Source organism: Protopterus annectens, chromosome 9.part0 (assembly GCF_019279795.1).
Source record: "Protopterus annectens isolate FY-2018-M chromosome 9.part0, PAN1.0, whole genome shotgun sequence".
In the NCBI taxonomy this organism is placed as follows: domain Eukaryota; kingdom Metazoa; phylum Chordata; order Ceratodontiformes; family Protopteridae; genus Protopterus; species Protopterus annectens.
The window spans coordinates 33,627,047-33,648,569 of record NC_056743.1 but is presented as its reverse complement, the minus strand read 5'-3'; the positions used below and the strand labels follow the sequence as shown (position 1 = coordinate 33,648,569).

At 38.1% G+C, this 21,523-nt stretch overlaps 1 protein-coding gene across 1 annotated transcript in view; it reads right to left on the bottom strand.

Annotated features, from left to right (window-relative positions):
• The window catches only part of LOC122811022 (liver carboxylesterase 1-like), a 683,437-nt gene extending 663,130 nt beyond the window's left edge, over positions 1 to 20,307 (bottom strand). The window contains exon 1 of the mRNA XM_044082537.1: positions 20,239 to 20,307. The gene's annotated coding sequence lies outside the window, so the exon portion shown is untranslated. The remainder of the gene's footprint in view (positions 1 to 20,238) is intronic.
• Positions 20,308 to 21,523: the final 1,216 nt, after the last annotated feature.

Genomic DNA, 21,523 nt, shown 5'->3' with positions numbered 1-21,523 from the left:
CATATGCCTGCTCTCTATAACCCTGTCCTTGCTCTACCTATGCATGCTCTCTACCACCCTGTCCTTGCTCTACCTATGTGTGCTCTCTACCACCCTGTCCTTGCTCTACCTATGCATGCTCTCTACCACCCTGTCCTTGCTCTACCTATGTGTGCTCTCTACCACCCTGTCCTTGCTCTACCTATGTGTGCTGTGTACCACCCTGTCTTTGCTCTACCTATGCATGCTGTGTACCACCCTGTCTTTGCTCTACCTATGCATGCTCTCTACCACCCTGTCTTTGCTCTACCTATGCATGCTCTCTACCACCCTGTCCTTGCTCTACCTATGTGTGCTCTCTACCACCCTGTCCTTGCTCTACCTATGCATGCTCTCTACCACCCTGTCCTTGCTCTACCTATGCATGCTCTCTACCACCCTGTCCTTGCTCTACATATGCATGCTGTGTACCACCTTGTCCTTGCTCTACCTATGCATGCTGTGTACCACCTTGTCCTTGCTCTACCTATGCATGCTGTGTACCACCCTGTCTTTGCTCTACCTATGCATGCTCTCTACCACCCTGTCCTTGCTCTACATATGCATGCTGTGTACCACCTTGTCCTTGCTCTACCTATCCATGCTCTCTACCACCTTGTCCTTGCTCTACCTATGCATGGTCTCTACCACTTTGTCCTTGCTCTACCTATGCATGCTCTCTACCACCCTGTCCTTGCTCTACCTATGCATGCTCTCTACCACCCTGTCCTTGCTCTACCTATGCATGCTGTGTACCACCTTGTCCTTGTTCTACCTATGTGTGCTCTCAACCATCTTGTTCGTGCTGCTAGTTGTGGAAAGATGTTTTACCCTGGAGAGGATGTACGTAAAAAGGGTCATGTCATGCCTGGCTGGCAGCAGTTTGGGAATAGGAAAAAAAATAAGGGGGGAGGGTAGGAGGAATGAAAAATACTGTGTTTGACAGGACGAGAAAAAATATAGGGGCAAAAAAGAAGTCCCTTTTGGTGCACTGAAACAAGATTATAATAATGGAATACTATAGAAACTATCGAACTTCAGTGTCTCTTCTGGGCTGTTGCATTGTGATAGAAATGTATTAAATTTTCCTGCTGTCATGAAGAAAAATGGACAGAATTTCTGCTTACAGACTATGTAGATCCAATCCAGGAGCTGACGATGGTAACGAGGAAAAGGAATCAGGTGATGTCGAAGGAGAGAATGTAACAGTTAAAACGTATGCAGTAGTGACAGAAAGTAAGAAGGAAAACAGCAACAAACTATGCAGTAGTGACAGAAAGTAAGAGAGGAAAACAGCAACAAACTATTCAGTAGTGACAGAAAGTAAGAGAGGAAAACAGCAACAAACTATGCAGTAGTGACAGAAAGTAACAGAGGAAAACAGCAACAAACTATGCAGTAGTGACAGAAAGTAACAGAGGAAAACAGCAACAAACTATGCAGTAGTGACAGAAAGTAAGAGCGGAAAACAGCAACAAACTCTGCAGTAGTGACAGAAAGTAAGATCGGAAAACAGCAACAAACTATGCAGTAGTGATAGAAAGTAAGAGAGGAAAACAGCAACAAACTATGCAGTAGTGACAGAAAGTAAGAGAGGAAAACAGCAACAAACTATGCAGTAGTGACAGAAAGTAAGAGGAAAACAGCAACAAACTATGCAGTAGTGACAGAAAGTAAGAGAGGAAAACAGCAACAAACTATGCAGTAGTGACAGAAAGTAAGAAGGAAAACAGCAACAAACTATGCAGTAGTGACAGAAAGTAAGAGAGGAAAACAGCAACAAACTATGCAGTAGTGACAGAAAGTAAGAGAGGAAAACAGCAACAAACTATGCAGTAGTGACAGAAAGTAAGAGAGGAAAACAGCAACAAACTATGCAGTAGTGACAGAAAGTAAGAGAGGAAAACAGCAACAAACTATGCAGTAGTGACAGAAAGTAACAGAGGAAAACAGCAACAAACTATGCAGTAGTGACAGAAAGTAAGAGAGGAAAACAGCAACAAACTATGCAGTAGTGACAGAAGGTAAGACAGGAAAACAGCAACAAACTATGCAGTAGTGACAGAAAGTAAGAGAGGAAAACAGCAACAAACTATGCACTAATGACAGACAGTAAGAAAGAAAACAGCAACAAACTATGCAGTAGTGACAGAAAGTAAGTGAGGAAATCAGCAACTAACTATGCAGTAGTGACAGAAAGTAAGAGAGGAAAGCAGCAACAAACTATGCAGTAGTGACAGAAAGTAAGAGAGGAAAACAGCAACAAACTATGCAGTAGTGACAAAAAGTAAGAGAGGAAAACAGCAACAAACTATGCAGTAGTGACAGAAAGTAACAGAGGAAAACAGCAACAAACTATGCAGTAGTGACAGAAAGTAACAGAGGAAAACAGCAACAAACTATGCAGTAGTGACAGAAAGTAAGAGAGGAAAACAGCAACAAACTATGCAGTAGTGACAGAAAGTAAGAGAGGAAAACAGCAACAAACTATGCAGTAGTGACAGAAAGTAAGAGGAAAACAGCAACAAACTATGCAGTAGTGACAGAAAGTAAGAGGAAAACAGCAACAAACTATGCAGTAGTGACAGAAAGTAAGAGAGGAAAACAGCAACAAACTATGCAGTAGTGACAGAAAGTGAGAGGGGAAAACAGCAACAAACTATGCAGTAGTGACAGAAAGTCAGAGAGGAAAACAGCAACAAACTATGCAGTAGTGACAGAAAGTAAGAGAGGAAAACAGCAACAAACTATGCAGTAGTGACAGAAAGTAAGAGAAGAAAACAGCAACAAACTATGCAGTAGTGACAGAAAGTAAGAGAGGAAAACAGCAACAAACTATGCAGTAGTGACAGAAAGTAAGAGAGGAAAACAGCAACAAACTATGCATTACTGACAGAAAGTAAGAGAGGAAAACAGCAACAAACTATGCAGTAGTGACAGAAAGTAAGAGAGGAAAACAGCAACAAACTATGCAGTAGTGACAGAAAGTAAGAGAGGAAAACAGCAACAAACTATGCAGTAGTGACAGAAAGTAAGAGAGGAAAACAGCAACAAACTATGCAGTAGTGACAGAAAGTAACAGAGGAAAACAGCAACAAACTATGCAGTAGTGACAGAAAGTAAGAGAGGAAAACAGCAACAAACTATGCAGTAGTGACAGAAAGTAACAGAGGAAAACAGCAACAAACTATGCAGTAGTGACAGAAAGTAAGAGAGGAAAACAGCAACAAACTATGCAGTACTGACAGAAAGTAAGACAGGAAAACAGCAAAAAACTATGCAGTAGTGACAGAAAGTAAGAGGAAAACAGCAACAAACTATGCAGTAGTGACAGAAAGTAAGAGAGGAAAACAGCAACAAACTATGCAGTAGTGACAGAAAGTAAAAGAGGAAAACAGCAACAAACTATGCAGTAGTGACAGAAAGTAAGAAGGAAAACAGCAACAAACTGAGAAGGTGGCTGGTTCTGCATCAGTAGATAAAGCAATAAGTAAAACATATGCAACAATGGCAGCAGGCAAAAATGTCAGCAGAAAAAAACTGTAAGTAAAACTGTTCTTAAAACGAAGAGAAGACCAACTGTGAGAATAAGAACAAAAAATGACACTGAGACAGATACTGCACATGAGACAATGGGGTAGCTGTTATGGCTTTTAAAGCCCCAAGAAATTAAATATTTTTATACATATTGAGACAGACACTTTTTGTGATTTAACATTTGAAACTGGTGGTTTGATGATAAAAATTCTGAAAATGTTTAACACAGAGGACATTTATCCATGGAACAATTATTTGTTTTCTGGTAGTAACTTAAATGTTAAAAAATGCTACTTTGCAGCTTAGAACTGATGAACTCGAAGAAGACACTAAAAAAAGCATGTAGGGTCTGTGTGAAACTGTTGATGATATTGTGAAAGTCAGAGATGAGGGAAACTTTTGGAATGGAGGGTAGTGGTTGGAATTTGTTTTGAAATGTCAAAAAAAAAAAAATAAGGTGCAACTCTTATCAAGTGTTATTTTTGTGGTTGGTCATAAGAGGGACATTAAGATGTGCAGGCCAGCCTAAATCATGTTCCTTTTTTGAGAACTTTTTTGGTGGTGCTGCGGTAGCATTGTCACCTCACAGTAAGATGCTGTCTGGTTCGATTCTCAGCTAGAGCGTCTTCTGCGTGGAGACATGCGTGAATGGAAGTACCTTCGTTGAAGGTTGTACGGCAGGCCTGGCAAGCCGGTATGTAAAAATCAACTGCCAATCATTAGCGGACCGGAGTTCCGCTGTGGCGACCCCTAACTGGGAAAAGCCGAAAGACACAAACAAACAATGACTGTGACAAGGTAAAATGTAACCAGTGTAGGAAAAATGGATTTATGGCAAGAAGGTGTGTGCTTGAATGCCGGTTGTGTAAAAAAAGTGACACTTTTGGATGTGTTGTCAAAAGCAAACATTAAATAATGAAAAAGAAGGGAGAGAGAAGAAACCACACCTGAGGAAGGACCACAACAGGCTGGGAAAGAGGGTGAAGCAGGTGAAGAAGAAATAACAGAAGAAAAAATATGGAAGGAAAAATGAGGAGAGAGTGTGCATGCAGGAAGAGAGGTCAGGAGAAAGGATTGATACTAATAATTTTTAGAAGTTCTAGCCAGCGAAAAATCTGATTCGGAGGATCAAGGATTATTTGTACATAAACACAGGAAAATATATTCAATTGGGGGAAAGTAAAAATAAAGAAACAAACAGTTAAAAATATTCCCCAAAATTTAAAAAGAAGAAAAAAACAATAGAGTAGTTTCAGTAAATGTGAATAGTATTATTAACACTGTAAGAAGGATAGGAAAACTGCAATGGTGTGTTAAATGTGATGTGGATGTTACTCTGTTACAGGATGTAAGATTTCTGACAAGTGAAAAAGACTGCAAACAGAAAAATTGTGGGTTGGAAATATAGTATGGGACATAGGAAGTGATTTTGTTCTGAAGTGGCTGTGTTGTGTAAAACCAAAAATAAAAAAATAAAAAGCAGAGAAAATATTAGATGCAACGTTGTTAAGGATGGGAAGGTTAACTGGTGTACATATGAGGTAAAGAGAATATGTGTATAGAATTACAACATTATATGCATGTATAACCAGCAAGAAGGACAGAATCTGTTTCATCAAATAATAGACTATGTGGTGGTTAACATGATAATTATAATTGCAAAGGACTTTAATTGTGATTTAAGGGGAAAATGTAAAAATAAAGGGAAAGATGTAAAAAAATACAGGAAGTGACAAAATGTGGTACAGGTGGCACAGAAGTTAACGGACTTATAGAAGGGGGCACTTGGATCTGAAATTGATTATTTTCTATTATACAATGACCCTCCCATTAATATTCCAAAATGTGCATGCTGATTGGTCAGCGTGCCCGTTGTAAATCCGACTTATACTAATGAAAAAGGTCAGTACGCCCGGACTTTTTCCATTAGTATAAGTCTTGACTTTTTTGTGTTTTTAGTAGCAACGGGGACAGATGAGCTCCGTTGCTGTAATCTCGCTCTAGCGAGATATCTTAAAAAAAAAAAAGCAACGAAGATCTTCCTTTCTCCGTTGCTTTTATAAAGATATCTCACTATGTTAAATTCATTTAACATAGCGAGGCAGCTTTAAAAAAGGGAACGGAGATCTTCCTTTCTCCGTTGATTTTATAAAGATATCTCGCTATGTTAAACTCTTTTAAGATAGCGAGACACCTTTTAAAAAGCAACAGAGATCTTCCTTCCACAGCTCTGATGTACTATATAAGCATACACATGCACAGTACATCAGAACTGCCAGAGAATATGGGACAGCAGTGGAAGGGCAGCACGGAGGCATTATACAAAGCCATTATTTAAGAAAAGTAAGTATTTTTTTTCTTAAATAATGTCATTGTATAATAGCAATAACCCACTTTTGGGTAATGCTGGATTTACCCACGGTTGTCTTTGTTTGGCCATTTGGGCTTCGCCCTCATGACCAAAACATACCAACCGTGGGTAAATCCAGCATTACCCATATCCAGGTGTGGGTTATTGCTTAATTATTGGAAGTCTTGAAGGTAGCAGATGGTGATACAATTGTGATGGGTTTTTCAGACCATTTGGCAATATGAATGGAGGTGATAGAACAAAATGAATCTATTAAAATAGGAAAGGGAATAAAAAAGAATAAAGAGCAATTATGGAAAGAAATTAGACAGTGGGAAGTACTGAAGTTATGCAAGAATAATATAACCATGAAGGACTTTGATAAAAACTTGTCTGAATGGTGGACTGAATTAAAACATGTTTTTTTATTTTTTTTCAAAGAAAAGATGTAAGAAAGGAATATTGTGATATGGAAAAATATATAAAATAAATGAAGAAAAGAATAAGGCATAAATGTTTAGGCAGAGATATTATTTACAAGGGAGAAAGGGGGAGGTATCTGCATATTTGGGTAAAATAGTAAAGGAGGATATTATTATATTGAGGGAAATGAAAAAATGTAAGAGCAGCTGTGAAAAGAACACAAAAGCAGATTATGAATATTGTAGTACTGCATGTGAAAAGAGTAACAAAGAGAAAGAAAGAATGGAAAGTGGAAAAAAAACATACAGAATGAGTTAAAGAAAAATTTGAAAAAGAAATTACCATTAGTGAACTGGATTAAGTACTTGGGAAAGCAAGCAATGATTCAGTATCAGGACCAGATGGTATCGGTATGGAATATACAAGATATTAATGGTAGGTATGTCAGGATATCAGATTAATAGCGTGAGAGTGTTAGTGAGTGGGGGCTGAGTAAGGAAATGTGAGGACCAGATGGTATAAGTATGGAATGTACAAGCTATTAATGGTAGGGATGTCAGCATATCAAATTAATAGCGTGAGAGTGTTAGTGAACGGGGCAGAGTAAGGAAATGTCAGGACCAGATGGTATAAGTATAGAATGTACAAGATATTAATGATAGGTATGTGAGCATATCAAATTAATAGCGTGAGTGTCTTAGTGAATGGGGGCTCAGTAAGGAAATGTCAGGACCAGATGGTATAGGTATGGAATGTACAAGATATTAATGGTAGGTATGTCAGCATATCAAATTAATAGCATGAGAGTGTTAGTGAATGGGTGGGCGTATCATGACTAGATGGTATAGGTATGGTTTGTACAAGATATTAATGGTAGGTATGTTAGCATATCAAATTAATAGCGTGAGACTGTTAGTGAATGGGTGGGCGTATCATGACTAGATGGTATAGGTATGGAATGTACAAGATATTATTGGTAGGTATGTCAGCATATCAAATTAATAGCGTGAGAGTGTTAGTGAATGGGGGCTGAGTAAGGAAATGTCAGGACCAGATGGTATAGGTATGGAATGTACAATATATTAATGGCAGGTATGTCGGCATATCAAATTAATAGCGTAAGAGTGTTAGTGAATGGGGGCTGAGTAAGGAAGTGTACATAAAGTGTGGTATAAGACCAGGATGTCCCATGAGTGGGATATTGTTTGCACTGGTAATGAATATGATAGTGAGTGAAGTAGCATAATGAATAAAAAATTATCCAAAAGGAGGTTGTTATTCCAGTAGTTTTGACATACGCAAACAATATAGTTGTTGCTAAGAACAAAATGTAGATGAGGGAAGTGCTGGTTTGTTGGAATGAATGTTTACAGGAAATGGGAATGACCTTGAATAAAGATAAAAGGAAGGGTTAATTAGGGTGATGCAATGAAATCTGGGGGTGTACATTTTTTCAAAAAATGACATCTTTTTACTAGGGATAAAATTTGGGAACAATGATGTTGTTATGATACAATGGGAGGGCCTTAAAGAAATAAAAGAAATATGCCTTCTGTGGCGGAAGCATAGATTAGCATTCAGTTAAAAGGTTTAGCTGGTGACTTCTGTATTAATGGGCAGAACAGACTACATGTCAAATGTTTATATGATCCCAGAAAAATATCAAAAGGAAGTTGTGCATCAGTATTAAACCCAGTGAAAAGAGGTGTGTTGTACGTGAGTGAAGATGAAGGGGGAAATGGGGTCACTAAAGCCAGGTGTTTATTCTGCTTCTTTAAACTTGTATAAGATATGAAAGTGGTAAAGAAAGAGAATGAGAAAATTAGCAGTGAGAAATGTTTAAATATAAGTACAAAACGTTTTGGGTGACGATGACAAGCAATGAAGTTAAAAATTATCTAGAAAAAATACTGACATGGAAAAGAAAAACTGATGCCATGGAGAAAGATAGAAGGGTGTGCTATAATAATGTGATGAAACAATATTATTATGTAAATACATTAGAAAACTGACCAGTAGTGATTAAAGCCATTGAAGTAAGGAAAAGTGTACCAAGACAATAGTGTGTCAGCCTTTCCTATAGAGGCTGCTAATAAAGACGTTACAGTGAAGAGGAATATGCCAGATCAAAAAAAGAAAGTTGAAAGAGCGTGTTTATGTTGCAGGGAGGAAGTGAGAATTTAGCAGTTTTTTAATGTAAATGAGTGGTGGAACTATGGAATAAGCTGTGTGAAAGAATGAGAATTGTGAAGCTATAAACAATGTAGATATGAATACGATTATGTATGGATATTATAAGAAGACTGAATATGTCAGAAAGGTGCATAACAATTTGATTCGTGTAATATGGATTTTTTGCAATGAAAGCCTGAATGAAATTTTGTTTAATGGGAAATGGATTTTGGCAGATATATCGTGAAAAATTAGATTATAGTTGTGGAAGAAGGAGTGAGGGTCACTTTTGAAAGAATAACAATGAGGATGTGATAAGAAAAACGATAAATAGTAACTAACAAAACATAAAAATCTGTATATATGTGAATGTAAATATGTAAATACTGTTTTTATGCTGTGTTAAATAAAGGATCCCTACTCCTTTTGATAGGGGCTGTGGGATCTTTTACATCTACCTGAGCTCTTAACAACTCAAGCAGACAAGACCTATGTTTAATATGTCTCAACTTAAGGATGTTTCTCAGGAGTGGAGAACCCCCCTCAGTCTCACCCGCCACACATACACAAACTCACCCTCTTTAATGCATCATTTGCTTGTACAATTACCCCCATATCACTGTCCTCAATACTCCTTCCTTTTTTTAATTTTTGCCCGCTGTGTACATAATCAATTCTCTTTAAAGTACGTTGGTCATCTCTGCCTCTTTAGCTATCCATCATGGTATGTGGTCACAGAGTGCTGAACATTTTTGTCATGTGGCAAATGCTTTTAGCTACAAGTTTTACGAAACAAAATTTTTAAAAGTCCTCCTTCACCTACAAGCATACCATGAAGGATAAAATGTATACTTTTAACCTAGCAACATCAGCACAGGGACACTATGAAGCTGGTCGATAGACTTTAATGGGGTCACTGCTATGCATGCATGGAAATGTATGCATTAACATCTATGGGCACATTTCAGAGTATCCCTACAGTGATGTCATTGAGGGATACACTAAATTTATTTGGACCTTGGTTTAAGAACAAAAAAAAAAAAAACTTTGCAAAGCTTTTTGTTAAAACAAAACAGCTCAAATAAATAAGAAAGGAGACAGGCACAAATGCATCATGGCACTTAAACCAGCAGATGCAGTGACGTGCCTCAAACATGACCAATACACATTAACAATTAGCCTTTTTTTCTCTACTGAAATACTATATTAAAACCTCTAACTTGTTATGGCTACAATGCTTTTAGATTACATACTATACATAGCTGATTTTCTTTAATGTCCACACATCTTAATCAGTTTTTGTGTCTCTGAAATGCTGCATAACATTTTCTAACTTGTTTTGATTACAGGATTTTAGCTTATGTAACTATTCATGTTAACTGCTTGTCTGTATTCACTCATCACTGGGGCTAAATCTGAAAATGGTTCAGCTGGATTGATGTTCTATCCTGGTTAAGATAAATATATTTTGGATGAGGTCAGGTGCTGTCTTGTGTTCAAGGTCACTCAGGTAGCATTCTAAGCAAAAGGATTCCCAAAGGAAGTGTCAGGCATAGGTCTGCTATGACAGGACAGTTGGTGTTCTAAGAAACGCCAGTTGCTGTACTGTTTGGCTGCTAAAACATGCCTAGATGACCTTCGATTCACTATATGAGGAATTTTTGTTACTTCTCCAGTTACTCCAAATGGCACGTGAACAGCATGTTATAATTGGTATGAAAACAGCTGCATACTGGAGGACAATTACTTGCCTGGCATGGTTTTCCACTACAAAGAGCATCAAAACACACCTCTATACTTTGTGAATGGTAACAGATATATGGATATCAAATGAAAAGTCATCATCTACAAGGACTCCAAAGTCTTTTCCAGTCTGTCAGGTTTTAACTGTTGCCCATCAATACTATATCAAGCTGTCAGGGGACTTCTGTCAAATGCCGGAATGCTACATTTTTGATTCTTTAGCATTGATGTGTAGTGCAAAGTGAAATCTAAAAGGAGGTCATGTCAGTGGGGTTAAGGACAATGTGCCTTGTTCTGCAGTTATGTGCACATTTGATAAGTCCATCAATGAAGTCCATTTTACCATCTGATAAAAGACAACAAAATGAAGTGGCTCCAGGAGAGAGCCATGATGGACTCCACTGGTGACAGAATATAATAAGGATAGGAGATGTTATTCCCAGGCTTCTGTGGATGACCGTGTAGCCATTTGTGGGCCCAAGTTATTACAACTTCAATTACCTTCACAATCCTGGATTTATGCATTACTCTATCACACAATATAGCAGTACATTCTTCGCCAAATAGATGTAAGCTGCATGGACAGATAATTGATTATCCGAATCAGCAGTCACACTCTCAGAAATTTACAAGTTTAAGCATTCAAGACCTACCATTGCAAAAAAAAACATACTGATTTAGTCCATGGAGATGTTAGCTACCTGTATCTGCATGAAAAACTTCCATGATGAGTCTCCATTTCCCTCCACAACATGTGAATTAGTAATTACTGGAGCTTGGGGAAGTGTCTCCTTTGTGAGTTGAGACTAAAACAGCCTTTTCCCCAATATGAGGGATCTGATCAGTTTTCAAAGTTATATTAAAAAGGATACGGTAAGACAAAAGGGTAAGAGGATGCAATAAATTATGCTCCCTGTTTTCTTACTTTGTCCTGTGAAACTGGAGTTTCTGACCTTACTGAGGGCAGAGGTGACCATTTTAGATGGCACTGCATTGCAGGGAGGAAGAGTGACTGGGGTTCTCCTGTGTTGGCTCTGTTTTGGTCACCCCATTTTGTAGGACGCAGTATTCTTGTTCCTTCCCAATCATTTTCAGATGTGACTGTAGAAGGCCTTATCATTGTCAATGAACCTGATGCCACATTTTACCTGCAATAAAGCTCTGCGTTTTTGAATGTTTTAGTGAATTTTTCCTTTTTTTTTGGCTAGAGACTCAACAAAGCTAAAGATTTTTTTTAAACCAGCTGCCTGTCGACTATCAGTCTTCAATAACCTAACATCCCATCAGCAGCTTCTGATGGACGTTAATGCTGCCAGTTTTAGGGGAGAAGCATTTGAGCCTCCCTATATGACTGCTCCATGACCTACATAACTATACCACAGCAACATGCCCCTCTGGCCTAGATTCCATGGGCTGCCACATGCAGAGGTCATATATGGTATCACCTACATTGTAAGCTGCACCACCTTCCTACCCCCAGGATGGGTAAGCTATATACCACTCTTGCCCATCCTCATGCCCTGCTCCCTGCTCTCTCTTCTTATCGATAACTTATTCACTTTGTAGTTCCTTCATTTAGGCTTACTGCAGAATTTTCCACTAAACTTGTGCCTCGCCAGGATCTAGTTTCAACCTCTTAGCTCAAGAAAGAGCAACAAAATTAAAAAAAATGGGGAGGAGCAAAGACCCAAAATCGGGACAGATTTTAATAAATATCGATCGGGCATACTTAGAAAGTTGCTAGAATAACAGATTTTGCATTAGCATGTATTTTTCAAAAAGGATATGAAGCCTGAAGCACAAATGTCTGTCATTTAGTGACTGTACAATCCTCAGCAATTTGCCAGAAAACTACAAGGGGAGGGCTGTTATATGGTCCCAATGAAAACGACAAGGTGACGGTTTCAAAAATCCTGAGACATGGTTTCATTTTTAAATTGTTTGGTTGTGAATTGGAAGTGTTCAGAACAACAGAGCTGTTGTTTCAAAAATCCTTTCAAATGGTTTCATCTTTCATGTTTGGTTCATAAATGGAAAGCAGTTGCATTGTGTGAAAAAAAGGGTGGGGTGATGTTGAACTCAACACAGCTGGCAGGAATATTCCCAGTATGTTTCTACTTGTCAGTGATTTTACTATCTGTCTGAGAATGGGTATGTTTATGAAGTCTAAAAGCTTTTATTCCCTGTTATTAACCAAGGCCTAGTTTTCCCAGTCAGTGGAAGGATTATTTAGGTCACATAGTAGGAAAATACTTCTTGATTTGGGAAAGGCCGTAAGTTTCCCAATGAATCAGTTGGCCCTGTTCTTGAGGTGACACGGATGGGATGCAGTAATATTTTACTGAACTGTAGTTTGTGCTCTTTATCATACCCTGGGCGTGGAACACTTCATGCCCAAAATTTATTTCTAAAAGCCTGCATTTGAACGCATAAGTTAAGAAAATGGAAATATCACCCTCTTGCTCTGTAGGCCAAAATAAGTCGAAAGAATTTTAACCACGTATTTGTGGACTGCAAGACAGATGTTTAAACCATGTTTCGTGATGTCACATATCCATGTTCACTCAAAGGCAATATGCTTCTAAGTAGCATAGGTTTTTATTTACATTATGAACTCTGATGAGTATCACATTCCCCTTACTATTATATGCATCGTTTAGCCTGGGATGTCCATTAATCTGATTCTGCATAAAAAAAGCACTTTAACTGCTGCTCACCTGATACACTTCTGAATCCACCTTTGGTTGGACTAGCATTGTGAAGGGACAAATGTGCCCCATGAAAGGACAGCTTTGTTGTAAGCATAGGTCACATGTTCACAATGGGAGGAGCACTAGCCAACAATGTCATATGTCACACAGCTTGTACTTTGTGAAGTCTTAACTAGGTCTCTAGCATTTCATGTCCTCAGACCTAACAGTATGAAAGAAAGTTACATGTAACAAAATGGAGCAGCTCAAAGTAACTTGTTTTTGCTGTAAGACAGTCATCTAAACTTCCCACATGGAACTGCTACCCCCATTTTATTTATATATACATACACACACACACACACATATATATATATATATATATATATATATATATATACATATATACACACACGTGTGTGTGTGTGTGTGTGTGTGTGTGTGTATCAATGGTTACACAACATGGGGGGGAAGGAAAAACTCCCTAAAACAGAACTAGTTGTCTCTCTAACATGAGCAAATGTTTTCCACGATATTGCAGTTGAAAATAGGCAGTGTAGCCATGTCACCTCACATACTCCCAAGGAGGAAGATGACCAGCTAATACTGTTATATCAGTCACACACTAACCCATGAGGAAGGAGAGCTGGCCAGCAGTGCTATACGTCAGACATACTTTCTGTGTGGAAGCTGTCCAGTAGTCATGTGTTAGATGCTTTCCATGAAAGAAGACAGCTGGCTGTGAGTCCTTTCTGTAGCCAGTCCTCATGTATCATAGGGCACAATGCTGAAACATGGTCACCAGCAGCACACGTGGACACCTTATCTCTGCCCATCATGCTGCCAAAAGGGGATTTTCCCTCAGGAGGTCCACAGGTATAATAAACATCAAACAAAAAAAACAAGTCAGCACCATGGAATAGAGAGATAAAATCATGACTATGGTCCAGGTGATCCAGGTTCGATTAAAATTTTGGGTGTCTGAGATGCTAGCTGGGGAGGATGCCCATCCTGGTGTGTGTGTGGGCGGGCTCAGGGCACAATATTATGGTACAGTTTCTCCAGTGGACACCAGGAAACTACTGAGAACTGCTTCCTGAGGAAGGGTGGGGCATCCTGTTTGGGGAAGTGAGGGGGTGGCTCGGTGCCCACCTCCACTGTATATCTTAACCACAGGGTACTTACTGAGTATGTACAGGGCCAGGGAAAGAATAGGAAGACACTCCCCAGCAGCAGCAGTGTAACAGCGCCGCAAGGCCCTTCATCTCCCCACTGACCTCGGACATGGGCTAGGTTTAACCTGAGGGGAGGTCAAGGTGAGACCAGTAGACCAGGTAGATGAAGACTGGAACTGGGAGGAGCAGATGTTCAGCTGGGGGGAGCCAAAAAGAACAAATAAAAAAATAATTGTTTTTTGTTTAAACTGGCAAGTCATTTTATTGGAAAAGTGTGATCTCAGAAAAGGGGGCTCAGAGACATATATATGCAGTAGTTAATGACAATTTCTTATTCATTTAATTTGCACATGTCTTAGTATGACAGCAGTATGGACTCACTATTGAAAATAGGAATTTGTTTTTCACATGGCTACATCAATTATAAAAAGTTCAATAATTATAAATCAGGCTGGACTACACTTCAAAAATCTGCATATGTATTCTGTGATGATTATATTTCAATGACTTTTGACAAATATAGACCATAATATTTATTTATTTATTTATTGACATTTGTTTACCGTGAAAGTCTGACTGGACTATTAGGTACCCATTTTCAGTGGAGGCCTGGGAAGTAAAGCTCCAGATACTTAAAAAGATGTTTAAGACATCAGCTATAATTAACTAAAAGAATACAAACTTAACATCTATGAACAATTAATTAATCACCAGAAATATAAAAGACATTAAACAGATAACAATAGCAATCAATTTTAGAATTCTAGAAGGATATATAATAATGATTTCAAAGATGAAGTTAGAAAGTAGAAGAAAGGAAGAGGGATAGGTCATTCAGATTAGGAGATGGGAGTCAGGGGATAGAGCTGGGTGAAGTGGGGTACGAGGGCGGCAAGAAGAAGACGTAAGGGGAAGAATCTTTATGGTAAAATAGGTATAAGGCAGAAAGGATATGAAAAATAAGGGTAAAGGAAAGGGATAATGAAATTAAAGTGAAATTAAGAGGGAGGTAAATTTGGAATAGAAAGTGAGAAAGACTTTGAGTTATGGGGTTTAGCCTGGTTTAGAGCATGCACAAAGCCATGATTTAGAAAGGAATTATTTGTAATTGAAGGAGGGAAGTTTGCTGTTGGACTTAGGAGGGGTAAGCTGTTCTAGGTTTTTGCAACTGAAGGGGAATAGAGACTTTGTCCTGATGATTTATTGGATTTGTAGAGTGAGAGGAGTTGTTTGTCTTCTGATCTTAAATGTCTGTTAGGGAGGTAGAAGTGGAGGACAGAGCTAAGGGTATGGAAACTTTGGGTTTGTGTGTGATTTTTTTGGGTTACTGTAAGTTGAAGATAATTTAGGTGCTGTGGTAATTCAAGCCATTTTTAGTAACTGAAGAGTGATGCAGTGAATTATGTAATAAGAAACAATAGCTGTGAACTTTGCAGTTTTATTGTAGCATGTTTCACATTTTGTTCTTAAAGACATTTGCAGATAACATTTGAGCACCACTGAAGAGAGCAGGTGGAAGGCAGGCAATTGCAAGGGTGGTTTTGGTAGAGTTATACATTGTTTATACCTATAGAGGAGTCCCAGTTTCTGATGTGTTTTTTTGGAATTAAGTAGATATTGTGATTTATTAAACCATATCTCAATCCAAGTAAAAGCTTCTTGTGTTATTAGTTGAAGATGCTAAATATTGTTTCCTCTGCAGATAATAGAATCATCGGCATATCGAATGAGGGAACTTGAGCAGGAAGAGGCATGAAGAATAATGTTAAAACTAGTAAAGAGTAAAGTACCAAGAATGGAACTTTGCAAGACTGCATTTGTATTTGGCAGGTATGTAGAGGAAGAGCCTTGCCATTTCACAGCTTGATGTCTGTTTGATAGGTAGCTCATAAACAAATGAAGTGACAGGGGAGATATGCAGAGGATGGACAGCTGATGAAGTTTTGCATGGGAAACAGTATCAAATGCTTTTGACAGATCAAGGAATAATGAAGACACAAGAATTTGCCTGAATCCCTGGCTTTATTTACAGTTTCTATGAAGAAGAATAAGGCAGTTGTAGTACTGTGGCCTGGTTGAAATGGTCGAAAGTTGTGCTGTGTAGAGGTTAACATTTGTTTATGAAAGGAATGGTCAAGTAACTGTTTGTGAAGGCATTCTTTCCGAATCTTAGACAGAGGGGACAATAAGGCAATGGGACAAGCACTGGATACATCAACAGAGTTGCCACCTTTGTGTAACGGAATAATGTAGGATATTTTTCATACAGTAGGGATGTAAGACTTCAGAATACCTCTGTTGATAAGAACACCAATAGGATAAGCTCTGGAACTTGCAGCTAGTTTAAGGTATTCTGAAAGGAGGTTGTTGAAGTAGACCAAGGCTACAGTTTAAGTAAGAGTTTTCTTTTTTAATTAGAGTATTAGTGGTTGTTTTAAGAGTAAAAGAGAGTACATTGGTTGCCAAGGGCTGGTTGGTAGCAGGATGATAATTTTTGCTAGTACTGGGAGAAGACGATGGAGCTGGGGTAAGAAAAGATGTCTTCTGGTGGGATATGGTGCTTGGTTGTGAGGTGCTTCAAGTTAATTTAGTAATACTATTGATAAAGTAAGTGTTAAACTTCTGTGCTGTTTGGGAGGTGGACGTTTCTGGGCATGGGATAAAGTCTTTTTTTGAACCTCAATTAATTAAGGAAGTTACTGGGGACCAGAATTTCTTGGGATTATGCTGGAGATTGTTTTGCATTATTAATGTAGAATTTCTTTTATCCTGTTTTCTTCCTTGGTTACAGAGTTGTCTGAAAAGTTGTAGGTTTGTATGGGTTTTATTTTTGACACCATGCTTTGTCCATAGAGGTCATAAGCTCTTTACTAGATTTCGATAGCCAAATGGACTGATTTACTTTAATTCTTTTTGTAAGGGGGGAGCTAAGCTGTCAAGGATGTTGAGAAACACAAAAATGAAGTGATTTACACCTGTGTTTGAGGCGGGGGTAATATGGACCAGTCAATGGCACTTAGTGCATTATTGAATGGTTGTTGGTTAAATTTTATAAGATTACATTTTTATAGGTATCTTCTTTTGGTAGATGAGTAATGGTTCTGTGGGTGTAGGTGGGTACATGGTCACTTGGTGTGTCTGGAAGTGTTACAGAATTAATGAATTTAATAGGATCAGAAACCAATATCCAGTCAAGGATCAAACATTGGTCACTGCTTTTGTTTATCAGGTAGGGGTAAGTTGCATGAATCCAAACAGGTTCATACTAGTGGTTGGGAATTCAGAGATAAAGTCTTGCCAGTTAATGCTGACATGGCCTGGAATGATGCTTTCACTGTAGAAGATGTCCAGGATAGAATATCTTCAAATAGCAGCATTGTTTCCGGGAGGAATGTACAGTAAAGTAATTCATAAACTTTTTGATCTGTTTAATCTAAGGAAAGTGATAAGGATTTCTGCATTGGCAAATGTTGGAATGGTACTAGTAAAGGGAGTGAGATCATAAGTTTGGGGATAATGAAGAAGTAAAGGGAGAGAGATCTTAAGTTTGGGGGTAATGAAGAAGTAAAGGGAGTGAGATCATAAGTTTGGGGGTAATGAAGAAGTAAAGGGAGTGAGATCATAAGTTTGGGGGTAATGAAGAAGTAAAGGGAGTGAGATCATAAGTTTGGGGGTAATGAAGAGGTAAAGGGAGTGAGATCATAAGTTTGGGGGTAATGAAGAAGTAAAGGGAGTGAGATCATAAGTTTGGGGGTAATGAAGAAGTAAAGGGAGTGAGATCATAAGTCTGGGGGTAATGAAGAGGTAAAGGGAGTGAGATCATAAGTTTGGGGGTAATGAAGATGTAAAGGGAGTGAGATCATAAGTTTGGGGGTAATGAAGAGGTAAAGGGAGTGAGATCATAAGTTTGGGGGTAATGAAGAAGTAAAGGGAGTGAGATCATAAGTTTGGGGGTAATGAAGAGGTAAAGGGAGTGAGATCATAAGTATGGGGGTAATGAAGAAGTAAAGGGAGTGAGATCATAAGTTTGGGGGTAATGAAGAATTAAAAGGAGTGAGATCATAAGTTTGTAAGTTTGGTGATAATGAAGAGCTATACCACCAGCTTTCTTTTGTACTCTGTCACATCTGATTACACTGTAGCCAGGGCTAGGGATTCTGAGTCTTGAATGTTTGGTTTGAGCCATGTTTCACTGGTAGCTAAGACATCGGGGTATAATGGATTATATAGGTATGTAGGTCTGGGATTTTGCTGCTAATACAAGGAAGGTTTACAGTGACAAGGTTTATGGCTTTAGATGAAGTTGAGTGGACTGGGGAAAAGAATCCAGTGTTTGGATGAATATCACTGCACTGAGAGATAATGGAGGCAAATGCTTTATCAATGACAGTGTTGTTTTATTGGTATTAATTTTATGTTATGGCTAGGTTGGTGTGGGAAAGCTATTTTCAGTTTGGGGCAGAGAAATCGCTTTATGTTGAATAAACTAGGTGAGATTCATTGTAGCTCTCCTGGCAGTTATTTTAGTAGAATCTGAGGTTATCTAGTTGTTTGAAGGTTTAATAATTCTGCAAGATATAGGGTTGTAAAATGAGTAAGCAGAAGGAATATGATGCTAAAAAGTGATAAAAGTAGCATTTTCAAGTGAGAAGGGGTGAAAATATATATAGAGGTAGGAAGGAAAAATAACAGAGTAGTTAATTAGTTGGAGTAAATGGTGAGGTTATTAGGAGGAGTTAAGTCAAATAGTAGCTGGAAGACAATTTGGAATAGTTGAGAGACTAATTACATTTCAGTGGTGATTGGAAAGGTGTACTTGGGGGGGGTAGCGGTTGAAAGCATAAATATAGTAGAAGAGGGGGTGGGTGGAAACTGGTGGGTAGGGTAGGGAAGCGGAGTGAGCTCAGGTGGAACAAGGGTGAACACAGCATGTTGCAACACCAGGAAGAGGTTAAACACATGCTAAAAGTAAAAAAAAAACAGTTTAATGGAAATGCTTTGAGCATTGTTAAGTGGAAATGTACTCTACAGTTAGCTACATTTCCACTAGAATTGCTAATAGCGTACAGAAATGCTGACCTGAGAGGTTAGTATGCTTGCTACTAAGTTTAGTCAACTTCTGTGGTCAGATGGAACTAAAGATTGGCAACACTGGGTTCTTTCCAGGATAGGTTTTTAGGCTTTAATATTAAAAAGAAAAAGTTAGATTAGACTTCAAATAAAGGTGGGTTAGATGGGTTACCGTACATTACTGGATGTAGTACTATTTAAGTTTATTTAACAGTGGTTATTTGCAACTTATTACAATTAAAAATGCCCGCAGATGATTTCTAACCCTTTAGTTAAGAAGGTCACTTGAAAACAGAGAGGGATGGAATTCATTCCAGAGGATCTGTCTCTGCTATTATTTAACTGCTGGGACAGGAGATCAATCTGCAGAGGACAGACGAGAAGGAAAGGAGATAAGATATATAGCTGTAGTCATATTGGTTTCTAAAGAAGCAATGCTGGTGTGACAACAGATAGAAACAAATAGTTCAGATATAGACATTAATAAGCTTCTATAATTCACAAAATGCAGCTCTGTAACAGCCATCTACTAAATCGCTTAGTTTCCATAGTAGCAATGGTCCAGTTCAAGACTATATCATCAGGAAAAAATGCTAGCCAGAAATAACATTCTACATATATTCAAGTACTTCCAAGCAGGAGTATCCAGGTAAAAACAGTTACAGCAGCTTTAATATTTCTAAAGTAGCAGAACAGTAGTGACTAATGAGACTAGATTTCATTGAAAATTTCTACACAATTTAAATTAAGCATTTATGGACAGTCACTGACAGTTATTGGGCCAGCAAAATTACCTTATGTAGCAGCAGTAAAACACAACAGCCAAAAATCAGACTATACAATAATAATTAAATAGTTTTGAAAAAGGTGACTCAGAAGCAGTAATCTACTACAAATGTTGAAATGGCCGATTATTGTAATTACTGAATGAATGCCACAAAAGAAATCACACCTAAAACAACAACCACATGTAATCAAACAGTTCACCTGAGGAAGTTAAAAGTTATACATAGTGCCCAAATACACAACAATATAAATGTATAATGCAAATTATACTAACCAAATGTTCCTGTTCTCAGTGCGTTTCATGCCAGCATGACAAAGGTGCTCATTTCCTGTTTCTGAAGACTGTTCTGTGAAAGAAAGACCTTTAGACTTCTTGAATATTTATTGCTCTGAATACTACATAATGACTTGGAAAGCTATCACTGGCATTATTAGGTTATGTTTTATCACAGAGAAACACATACTCAAGCCTGCATAAAATGAATGGCATCTGAAAACAAAACTAATAATTTCAGCAGTAAGCCTAAATGAAAGCTTCCGAATGTAACAGGCATTCCTTGTCCATAATTACAACATATTACATCATGTAGCACTTAAGTGAAAAGGCTAGCTGGATTGTTTAGCATCATTTATGCCTACTATACAAAGGTAAGTGATCTAGAGGTGGCAGAACAAACAAAGCAACACCTAACCAAGCAATCCAGTGTGACTCAACAAACAGCACATATGGCTATTTATAATGAGGCAGAAGTAGACGACATGTAGTCTGTCGCCAAGTTCAATTTTTTTACTTCCTTTCTATTACCCTTATATTAGTAGTTCTTATTATCAGCAGGGGACTCTTATTTAGTCAGGATTTGCAGCAAGCACCTTCCAATTGTTTTAGCTCTGCAATGTCTACTTTCAGCAGTATACAATAATATGAAAAAAATCTATTAAAAAAATTGGCATTCCATAACTGCTCATATTAAAACATTAGCATTCCATAACTGCCCATACTACTGCCACACAGCCCATAGCCCATTTTCAGAGTGATTTTATCCTTTGAAAGGCTGTATAGCTGTTATCAGACCTGAGCTGCCAGCCACTGCAGTTGTTAGCCTCCTGTAATTTCCTAAGGTTTGACTGTCACATGCCAGCACCAGTCCCCATACAACAGTAGATAAAAGGGAAACCATAAGATTTTTATAGAGAAAAAAGAAACTGTGTGGCAGATCAAGCTATAAACTGACCAAGAACCTGGTTTAAATTAGGTGACTAACATTAAGTGCTTTCTTAAGGATAGAAAGATGAAAGTTAGAAAACGTATATAATGTTTTTGTGGGAACAATGATTTTTTTTCTTGTATTTCTTCTGTGGTTTTAACAATTTGTATCTTTAAAAATTTGAATTGTGATTCAAGTATTTATTATCCTATTATGCTTTTTATATAAAACAATTTTGCATTTGTTTTTTTCTAATGAAGTCCTTTGGACAAAAAGCGGTAAATAAATGGACATGTATTCCACCACAAGGTATTCTACCACAAGGGTGGGAGGTTGGCATAATGGTTAAGGTGT